The following is a 10,986-nucleotide window of genomic DNA, read 5'->3' as shown; positions in this document are numbered from 1 at the left end:
TTCTCAGAGCCCGAGGACCCCCGGAGAGTGGCTGTGCAAAGGGTGGGGAGGGGCTTGCGGGTGGTGACAGCTGAGCCCTGGAGCCTGGCACGGGTCACACTAGAGACCCTTGAAGGCTAAATGGCACCTCTGGTGACCACTGCAGAAGAGATTCTTTCTCCACGAGGGTCAGGCAAGTGATCCGAGGCAGAAATGGGCTGCCTCTCCCCCACTGAGCTCCCTGTCTACTGAGGTATTCAAGAGAGCTGGGCGACCCCCTGACAGATTTCAGGCACTAGGGCTACAACAGAGTACCCGCAGCTTGATGAGGCGGGTCCCCTGCCTCACACAACTTTCCCTAGGAACGGGGGGCAGAGAGAGGTTAAGAAACTGCTCAAGGTCTCACAGGGCCAGGGCCAGGCGGGCCACAAAGCCCATGCATGGCCACCCCAGACTGGACTAGAAGGACCAGCGTGCTTGAGATGCAGTCTATTGGAAGGCCCCCTGCTGCCCAAAGTCCCCGTGCTATGGTTTGAATGTCCCCATCAAAACTCAGGTTGGAACGTAGTCTCCATTGTGAAGCATCGAGGGTGGAAGCTGAATCTGCCATGGCACTCGGAGGGAGACCTTTGGGAAGTGATTAGGGTGGAAAGAAGCCATATGCATGGGGCCCTGATCCCATGGGACTGTGGCCTAATAAGAAAGAGAGACTGGAGCTGGGACTCTCAGTCCCACTCATCACAGGAGTCTCAGAACTCTGCAGAGAGCCCCCACCAGCAAGAAGGCCCTCACCAGATGCGGCCACCCAGCCTTCAGAACAGTGAACTGAATGAACATCTTTTCCTTATACATTACTGGGTCTGTGGTAATCAGTTATAGCAACAGAAAACAGACTAGGACACCCTGCAGTCTGCTAGACGATCCTCCGCTCCCCAGAAACCCAGCCCTTGTTGCTTCCTCCCTGGGCATTCCCTGCGAGCCTCTGACTGGGTTGGCCTGGCTAGGACAAGACCAAGATGGCACCCTCTGACTCAGAGGCTGGCAGGGCTCTGTCCCCAGCTCCTCCCGCAAGCTCTGGGGAAGTGCCCCTCTGGATGCAGACAGTGTCCCCTCAGAAGCTGTCAACTCCCCACCCGTCCACCCTGGCTGTCAAGTGGGTCTTCAGGAAGCTGTGGCAGGTGATGGCTTCCTGCCTGGGAACAGCACCTCTCAGCAAACTGACAGGTAATTGGCCCCTAAATCCCCCGTGAGACACGGGGAGGATGAGGAAAAATTACAGCTGTGGAACTGAGTCTTAAAAATTATATCACCTTTGCTGACAGTGTAATTACTCCTTTTCTCGAGATTTAGTGCAGATCTCCAATCCTGAAACAGCCGGGGGATATTTTAAGGGCTCTTCCTTCTCCATTCTTCCTCCTTTCCCCGTGGCCTACAGAGGTTGGATTCCTGGTGTCCGTCAACCTCCCATTCCTCCTAGGAAACGAAATGTCCCTGGGCTGCCCATGGCAAGGGCCACTATCTTGGTGAGGGCAATGGAGGCCGCAAGGGAGCCGCCTTGACCCAGGACTCACAGAGCTCGGGGTGCCCAGGGCAGCCAAATGGTCCCGAATGAACCTGGTCACCTTTGTGAGTGTGCAGAGTGCTCTCCTGGCCTCCTCTGGCAGAGGTGCCAATGCCCACCACACGCCGCGGCCTCCCGTGTGGCCACTTGCAGGCAGGTCAGGCTGCAAGGAGCAGGTGGCTCCCCTTCCTCCAGGAGCAGCCGAAGAGCCCTGGGGTCTGTGGGAATTACCCCAGGCTTGGGACCTGTGCCAGCCGCCCAGCGGGTCCCCCACGGTGTCCACCATGGCTACCTGCTCATCAACATGCCCCTTGTTTGCTTCCTGTCCTTTTTGGTCTGTTTCCCCACATTTATATGCATCTTGGGATTGCCCCCAAATAAACTACCTGCACCTCAATCCTTGTCTCAGGCTCAGCTTTGGAGAAACCCCAAACCAAGGCCCCTCCTCTGCAGCCTGGCCCAAGTCCATGTGGACACGTCCTTGTATGGAGGAGGACAGCTAGCTCTGCAGTGAGGAGGATGGTCTGATGTCCCCAGCTCAGGGGCCTGAATTCCAGATGCCACCGTGTCTCTCTCCCTGTCACCTCTTCTCCTGCCTCTGCAAGGCCCACCTGCAAGGGTCCCTGTGTGGGAGAGGCCAGGTGACCTCAACTTCCCTTGGCTTCAGGGTCCTCAGGATAGAAAGACCCATCCTGGTTTGGAATCCAGGGGGCTCAGGAATAAGAACTCTGAGATAGTTTTGCTTTCAGTGGCTGTCAGGACGGGCTCTGGTAACTGGAGGCAGAGGACACTGGGCTAGTGCCAGCAAGGAATTAGATCTCTGCTGCTATTGGAAAGGCCACAGAATTGTCACCAAGTCCATGGCCAAGGGCCAGTGGGGGTAGACCAGCCAGTACGCTTGGGCCAGCAGACTCAAGCCAGTTCAAGAAAGCATTTTTGGCAGCCCTGACATGCCAGGCCTCATACTTGACCTGTGCCAGACTCCACTGCCCAAAGACCCTTCTGCAAGGGCAGAGCAGGATCCCGAAGAGAATGTAAGTTTCCAGAGACGACCAGAGCTGTGCCTGAGCTTCCAGGCAGAATCTTCTGGAGGGTCTCTCATCTTTGAATCTCCTACAAGACCCTGGTGGGCCCGGAGGTGCAATCAGCGCCCCCCTCAAGTCCATGCACATCCCCTCACCACATAATCATGCACCCTGGAAGTACAGCCATAGCCTGATTTTGTAGCAGCCTACGCTCTGCAGGAGAAGAAGGAAAACTAACATTTATGAGGTGCCTACTGTTTGCCCAGCCCTAAGAACTTGACATTTATTTACTCAGTTTTCCAATCATCCCTAAGTGATGGGTGTCATTATCGTCCCTGTTTTGCAGAGAGGAAAAGAGACCCAGAAGCTTGTGCACCATCACACAGCTCCTTCAATGCAGAAATAGATTTGAACTCAGGCAGCGTGGATCCAGAGCAGGCTCTAACCACTAGTCTCAACGCCCTTGATGTTGACCACTAAACACAGCTTGGGAATCAGCACACCCCCCCCCCCCCCGCAACTGCTCTCCACCTAGATCTGGTTGTTCTCCTCCAGGTGTGCATGACAGTTAATTTTGCATGACCACTTGCTAGGGCCACAGAGTGTCCAGATGGACGGTCCAACGTCATTCTCCGTGTGTGTGAGGGTGTTCCTGGAGGAGATTAACGCAGACTGAGAAGACCGAAGAGAGCAGATTGCCCTTCCCACCATGAGGGGACCTCGTCCAACCAACCGAAGAACCAAACAGAGCCAAGAGGCTGCGTAGGCAGGAACTCCTGCCCGGCTGCTGAGTGGAACGTGAGCCTTTTCCAGCCTTCGGACTTGGACGGAAGCACTGGCTCTTCTTGGTCTCGAGCTGCAGCTCTGTGGGGACAGCATGCTGCATCCTGAGGTCTCCCCTGGGCCTTCCAACTCCTGCTGCGATGCCCCACTATGCTCCTGGGTCTCCCTCTCCGTGGGCTGACTGCAAATCTTGGGACTTCAACCTCCACAATTACATGAGCCCGTTCCTTACAAACACACACACACACACACATTCACGGTCTCCTGTTGATTCTCTTCTCTGGAGAACAGTACAGAGGGCTTGTGGCTTTTGCTTCCTAGGTGACAAAGGTCTCAGCTTCCTTGGGCCATCGCCTTTGTCTCAGCCAACACTGGGAATGCCACTGGTCCAGGCTTGCCTTGGAGAGATGTGGCAGGGAGGAGCAACCCAAGGTTTCCCTGGGGAGACTTACAAGTTGGCACAGACAGGGACTGGTCAGCACTGGGGCTGGACGTGAACATGTGGTGGACATAACCTGAGGCCTGTCCCCACTTCAGGAGCAGCAACAGAGCACAGAAGCGGTGACCCTGGGGCCATCCAGAACCCGAGGCTCCTCTCTAGGTTTGGAAGACCTCCCCGGTATAGAATCTTAACATGCCGGGGACTCTCTTTGCCAGTCCTTCTTACCTGTGACCGGCCTGGCCACCACATGGGATCTTCTGGAGCTGGCCAGAAGCAGGATGAGTGGCCTGTAGCAGCTGCTGCAGGGTCCTGTGTACAGGGCCCAGGCCCCAAGGCCCTGGCCACTCTGAGGAGGTGGTGGAGGGTCTTCACCAGACCAGTCCCAGCAAGACTTTGACTGTGGTTTTTGTCATAATGTCAAATTCTTCAAGAAATTCTGCAACCACCCTCCCTCCCTCCCTCCCTCCTTCCCTCCCTCCCTCCCCTCCCCTCCCCTCCCCTCCCTCCCTCCCTACCTCCCTCCCTCCCTCCCTCCCTCCCTCCCTTCCTTCCTTCCTTCCTTCCTTCCTTCCTTCCTTCCTTCCTTCCTTCCTTCCTTCCTTCCTTCCTTCCTTCCTTCTTCTGCTTAGATCAGCCAGAATCAGTCTCTGTGGCTTGCATCTAGCACCCTGGCTGAAGCAGGCATCCGTAGTCTAGAAACTCAACAATCTACCCAGGTTACTTCCTTGTGCCCTGCACAGACCTTGAGGAAGGAGGCTTATTGCTGCTGCCAATCTGAGGCTCAGAGGGGTTGTGTAATTGTGCCCAGGTCTCGGAGCTTTGGCTGGAGCCCGGATTCTCACCCAGGTGACTTCAAAGACAATACATTTTCAGCCACCAGGATCCCTGGTTCTGCCCGGATTCCTTCCCTGCCACCTTCATCACACCCATAAGCAAGGGAGAAAGGGAAAAGCCCACCGTGCAGGGCTGGGCCCTCGAGCCAAACTGGCCCTGAGTTGGATGCTTTCCTCTGCGTCTTCAAGGAGGTGTCCGCAGCCTTTAACTCCAGCTGGGCGAGGACAGCCCTCGTATGTATCCACGAGCCGCAGCTGAAAGGCTGACGATGCCCCGCACTCATCCGCATGCAGGCATCGCGGAGGCGCAGTGTCGCTGGAGCTGGGAGAGCACCCTAAGTCCATCGCCGGGCCCAACCCGCGCTTTCTATCCACCCTCACGCCCTGATGGCCACATCAATATGTCATAGCCGCTTCGGTGCCGGTGACAGATAAATGAACGCGCTGGCCCCAAGCACTCACCGAGAGGAGACAGAACTCAGGGAACTGAAGCAGAGGGCCCCGCTGCGCCCCTGCCGGAGCCCACGGCGGGCGTGTGGGAGCCGCGCTCCTGGCAAGGATGAGGGAGACGGTCATTTTTCTGGCATCGATCCGTGGGCTCTTCATTTGCTGGGAGCAGCCCGGAGCGAGGAGTGCGCAGAGGAATCTGGAAGACCTCCTCTGACTGCCGGCCGGAGCGGGGCCAGCACTCCCGGGAAGCCAGGGAGGTGCAGAGCCCTGCCTGGAGGCTGTGTGGCCGTGGAAGGGGCAGCTGGGCACCAGGTTTGTCTGTTAGTTTTATGGGTCACTGGCACCCCAGGGAGGCCGGAGCTGGGCGTCTGGCCCTGCGTGTCCGGGGCTGAAGCTCCAGGCTAAGCTGAGCACATCTGGAAGCACTTGGTAGGCTTTCCAGGCCTGGGCCTGTCGCCCCTGCTCGGCGTCCCTGCCGGGCCCCTCCACCAGCCTGTCACCTCCGCGTCCAGGGCGCCTTATCCATCACATCGCCTAGCCCCACGGGTCTGACCTCTGACCTCTGACCCTCTTCAGGCCATTGGGCGCAGCTTCCTTTGGCTCTTGTGGAAGGGGCCTCTCCTCCAGAAATGAGGCCATGCAGAGGGCACCTCGCTCTCTTGGCCAGCAAGGGTCTGTGCTCAGGTCTCAGGTGCCCCGCACCTGCCGAGTGGGCCTTGAGGCTGCCTCGCCTCCTCCCCTATCTCCCGGCAGCTGAGCGTGCAGGGCAAGCTTTGAAACCTGGCTTGAGTGTGCACTCAGCCTGGTACGGGGCTGGGGTGAGCCGGGCCTCGCCTTTGTGTACACGGCAGCAAATGTTCCCATTCCCAGGGTTGCAACAGGCCGGATGAAGCTCTGTGCTCAAGGGGGAATTTCCCCCGGTGTATAACCACGACTGACTTCCCAAGAGTGGCAGCCCTCCGTGGGCTATGCGCACAGGCCTCAGGCAAAGCCTTTCCAGCTCCTGCTGACCTAGGGTGACATCACTGACCACACGGCCACCACCAAATTAGAAAGTGATAAATCATTAATTAGACTTGTCTAGTGACTCTCAGAAACTGGACTCTGGTCAGCAAGCAGGCCACCCTCGGGGCCTGGTGTTCGCCCTCCAGTCTAAGCAGGATCCATGGACAGGCCCGTGCAAACCGCACCACGCCCTCTCGGGGTCGTGTTGAGCAGCTGTGGCCAGGCCTCTTGATGCCTCTGCTCTCTCTGCTGTAAAACGGGGACAACACCCGCTGCTGTGGAGAGAACAGAGTCACAGTCCCAAAGCGTCTGGTGCTGTGAGCTGCCAACAGAGGGCTGCAGAGGAGGCCAGGCCGCTGCCCGTGGGCTCAGGACGGCGGGTGTGCTGGTAGTGCCACCTCTGACTCGCTGTGGGCACAGGTTGTGGCCTCAGTATCCTTTTCCTGCATCTGGGTGGCATCAGGACCACAGGCAAATTCTGACATAAAAGAGTTTCAAGTTCTTTAGGAGAAGACAGGGATGGACGTCAGCTTTCCATCACCCGGTCATGGCAGCGTAAGACACAGGAGAGGAGCTCAGTGTCACTTTCTGGCCTCTGGGTGGGCCAAGGACATATCGCGTCACCCTCTAGGAGAATGTGCTCTTCCTGTCTTTCCCAGACTTTGAAGAACTTCTTCCTGAATCCGTCTGGTAGCAAACAACAGAAACCTTCACCGAGGGAATGTTCTAGAAGGATATGGGGGCACGAGGCATTCACGGAGGATGAAAAGAAAGTTTGGAAAGTAGGGAGAAAAATGGGTTCTGGAAGGCGGGCAGCAGAATCTGGCTGTGACACTTCGGCCACCGTGGTCACCAGACACAGCCACTGCCCCCAAAGACCTCTATAAACAAGTTCCAGTTGTCCCTATGTCTTGACAGAGGCAAAGCTAGAATGTATGGTTGGCCATTTCTGGTCACCTGATGACTCTGGCGGCTGGGATTGGCCGAGCTGGTCACCAGACGGCCCTGGTTCCTGGGATGCGGAGAGGAAGGTCCCCCCTCAGGCTGAGCAGTGGGTTGCGACCTGCCCACTGGGGCTGCCCCTAGAGAGCACTTCGGCTGGTCCTGGAGCTGACCCCTCAGCTCCCGCCTGGCTCCCCTGCTGGTCAGGCAGGGGCAATGCCACATTAGCAACTTGCCCACGTCCTCCACCCAGGGCAGATAAATTGGAGGCTTCCCTCGGGGAGGAAGGACAGCAAGGATGGGCTCTATTACAAAGCAATATTCTGAAGGAGAAGAGAGCCATTTGGACGGGAAGATGGAGCCTGTGAATTTGGCTTGTCTCCCTGCATCGGGGGCAAGATTGATTTTATTCATAAATACTCCCAGCGATCTCGAGCTCCAAAGCAGGCGGCAAATGGCCACTAATGAGTCCCCTTGACCTTCCTATGCCCACCAACACAGGCCCCGTCCCGTCCAGACCCTGCCCTTCCTTCCTGCTTTACCAAGGTCACATATTTAACGGATGGAATGAGATCAAGAGCAATGGGCAAAGGCCTTGAACTTGGGGGAACTCCGGCACCCCAGAGCTTACCCTGTCTTTTTAACCAGATCTCCCCCTTCCTCTCTCTCAAACCCATGCTGGGGGCCCTTCCCCTGCAGCCAGCCGGCTCCCGTGCCCTCAGCATCCAGCCTGCCCGGGTCGGCCTTGACTTCCACCCCTTCGCCACCTCAAACCTGAGTCCCTGCTGCAGCCCATGCCCCTCACAGCCGGCCTGTCCTCACTGACTGATGGGAATAATTGGTACCGTCCTCCAAGGACCCTGTCTGTGTGGATCTGTAGACAACGGATTTCAAATTGATTTAAAGCCTGTGTCATGCTGGCTTAAAGAAAAGTCCCCAAAGAAATTAGCCAGTTTAACATTTGAGGATGCTTAGCAAACCTGCCCCAGGTAATCACAGAGTGGGGCCGTTTCGCCAGGACGGAGGAAAGAGAGGTGCCAAGGAAGCATGGGCAGCCTCCCCAGCGAGGGCACAGCCGAGGACGCCAGGGCATCGCTGCCGTTGACCTTCCGCTCACGCTTCTTCCTCCAGGAGGCTAGAGGAGCGCCCAGAGTGTGCTCCCGTCCCCACCCTGGACTACTGTCCTGGCTGCCTCCATGAACTTCTTGTGTCCAGTCTCTTCCTCCTCCAGTGCCCCCTGCTTGGCCACCAGGGCCGCCTCCCCCAACCCAAGGCTAAACGAATTCCTCTCCCAAAGAAAGCCCCATGAGGTCACCCACGGGACCACAGGCTGCAGACCCTCACTCCAAATCAAGCAAGGAAGGCTGCTCTCCTCCTGGGGGCTGCTGAGGTCTCCCCCATCCCTAGGGTCCCCAGCGCTTGGGTAACTGATGCAGCGTCACACTGAGCATCCCAGGCGGCACGTGCTCTCATCCACTTACTCCGGAGCTGCTGGAGAATTCACAGCCCTCAGGAGCCCTTCGGCCACCACCACTTCTGTGGGGCCTCCCTGGGGGACCGTCACTTTCCCCCATGCACACCCGGTCTGTGCACATTTGGGGCTTTTAAGTTACAGGCAAGTGCTTTATGGGAAGCCACTTGACAACCCAGGCCCACAGAGGCCAGGAGCAGCCCAAGACAGGGCCCAGCCTGGGCCAGTTCTGTGAGTAGAGTGTTGAACCCAGAGCAGCCATGATGCATGGACACAGCCCTGCCCTCCAAGCGTTGCCAGCTATGGGGGGCTGACCCTCCTCCTCAGCTTGCTTCCAGTTAGCCAAACAGCCCTGGTGCATGTCATTTTTGTTGGTCGGTCACCAACATTTAAATCTACCTAGCAGGGCATGGTGGCGCACGCCTATAATCCCAGCAACTCGGGAGGCTGAGGCAAGAGGATTCCAAGTTCAAACAAGCCTCAGCAATTTAGTGAGTCCCTAGGCGACTTATGGAGACCCTGTCTCAAAATAAAAAATATAAAAAGAGCTGGGGATGTGGCTCAGAGAGTTCCACCTCCCAGTACCAAAATCAATCAATCAATCAGTCAATCCACTGAGTCCTTTTTGGGGTGGGGTCAGGCTCTTTGGGTGCATCACTGTATTCAGTCCAGGGTTTCTCAACATCACTGGGGAACTGGTCAGAAGTGTACCTTCTTCAGGTGCTCCCCAGACTCACTGGATTAGAGACATGGGTGTGGGACCCCAGCTGTGTTGAACAAGAGCCCGCCCACAGAGGAGATGCCAGGCACTCAAATATAACACCACCCCATGAGAAAATACCGACCCAACTTCCAGGTGAGACTCTGAGGTCAGCCGGTAACTCACTGGGATGCAGCAACGAGGCCACATCTTGATTGAAGGGCATGGCAGGCTCAAAAGTAAGCCACCCTTACCAGGGCGTGATGCGACGGCACCTTCCCTGGGAAGGGGGTCTTTGCAGCTGAAATTCAGCATGCTGGGAGGAGGTGAGCCTGGATCATCTGCGTGCCCCCTACAGGCCAACGTGAGCATCCTTATAAGAAAAGGGCACAGTGACTCTGACACCCACGGAAGGAGTCACCCATGTGGCCATTGGGCAGAGAGCAAACTGGTGCAGCCCCTGTAACCTGGAGAGGCAAGGGGGGCTTCTCCTCTGGAGTCTGCTGTGGGAACAGCCCTGTGGCACCCTGATTTCAGAGTTCCACCCTCCAGATCATGAGAGAATTCATTTCTGCTGCTTTAAGCCACCAAGTCTCTGGTAATTTGTTACAGCAGCCTCAGGACACTAATAGAGTCCCAGAAGATTGGAGCTGCTCCTGGGATTCTGGTCCTGTTCCAGTGACAAGAAAGCAAGACACTTGGTGATGGTCCCATGGAACCAGCCTTTCCTTCAGATGTCATTGAAGAGGGACAGGGAGTAGAGAGGGAGGGGTGGATCTCCTGTCCCCACTAGAGAGGCAGTTCCGGGAGGACGGGCAGGGAATCTTGCCCAGGCTTGTTAAGGGATGAATGGGGTGTGACAATTTCCATCTCACTCTTCAAACCACAGGTGGGGAGCAGGATTTCAGTACTGGCTCCTTTTTAGGGTTAAGGATCTCAGGCAGGAAGAAAATCTCTAACATTTTTTTGAGGCCAGAGAAGATGGTGATTCATTCCCTTTGAGGGATTTCTTTTACATGTTCATCTCTGAAGTAGCCAAATGAGTGGAGCTCTCGGCACATCCGGCACGCCGCGAGGTGCCCGTGAGGCACCTGGGGAGCTTGTTAAAGGCGGTTCAGACGCGGTCGGCCTGCGCCAGCTCGGCCTGGGCCTGAGAGCCTGCATTCCTAACAAGCTCCAGGGGGAGTCCCGGGCTGCTGGCCCTGGGACCAGGCTTGGAGTCAGAAGGTGGCTGGCTCCAGAGGCCACTCTAAAAGCACCTGCTCCAGGGCCCTCCCTCTGGAGAAGGAAACCGAGGCAGAGAAGGGGAAGGAGCTGGCTGAGGCCCCAGAGCAGGGAACGGATGTTCCACGCTGGCCTAGGCACCGACTCTGGTTCCCGGGGGCGAGAGGAAGGACGCGGGGCTTCCCTATGGGGTCAGAGCCCTCACGCCACCCCGGCCAGGGCGCTCTGCTGCCCGTCCTCCTGCAGGTTCTAAAACACTCGTCAGCTGCCAGGCTGATCGATGGGCCGCTCGTCTGTGAGGTTTGAGGCTCTCTCCACAGATGTAATCAGGACTCCCGAGACGGCCTGGCAGCGGGCATGTGGGGAGGGAGCGCGCAATACATTTAATCAGGGAGCAGATGGGGAGCTGATAGCGTGTGTAGAAGAATCGGGCTCTGTGATAACATTCGCTTCCCCCACCCAGCCTCCGCATCCCCTGGCTCCGCCGCAGGACTCCCCGTGCCAACTCCAGCCCCTGCCCTTTCCAAAGATGGTTTTCTCAGGAACCTGGGGCCCCTGGAGACGCACACAG

This window comes from Sciurus vulgaris, assembly GCF_902686455.1.
Source record: "Sciurus vulgaris genome assembly, chromosome: 3".
NCBI classification, from domain to species: domain Eukaryota; kingdom Metazoa; phylum Chordata; class Mammalia; order Rodentia; family Sciuridae; genus Sciurus; species Sciurus vulgaris.
This window is presented reverse-complemented; position numbering follows the sequence as displayed.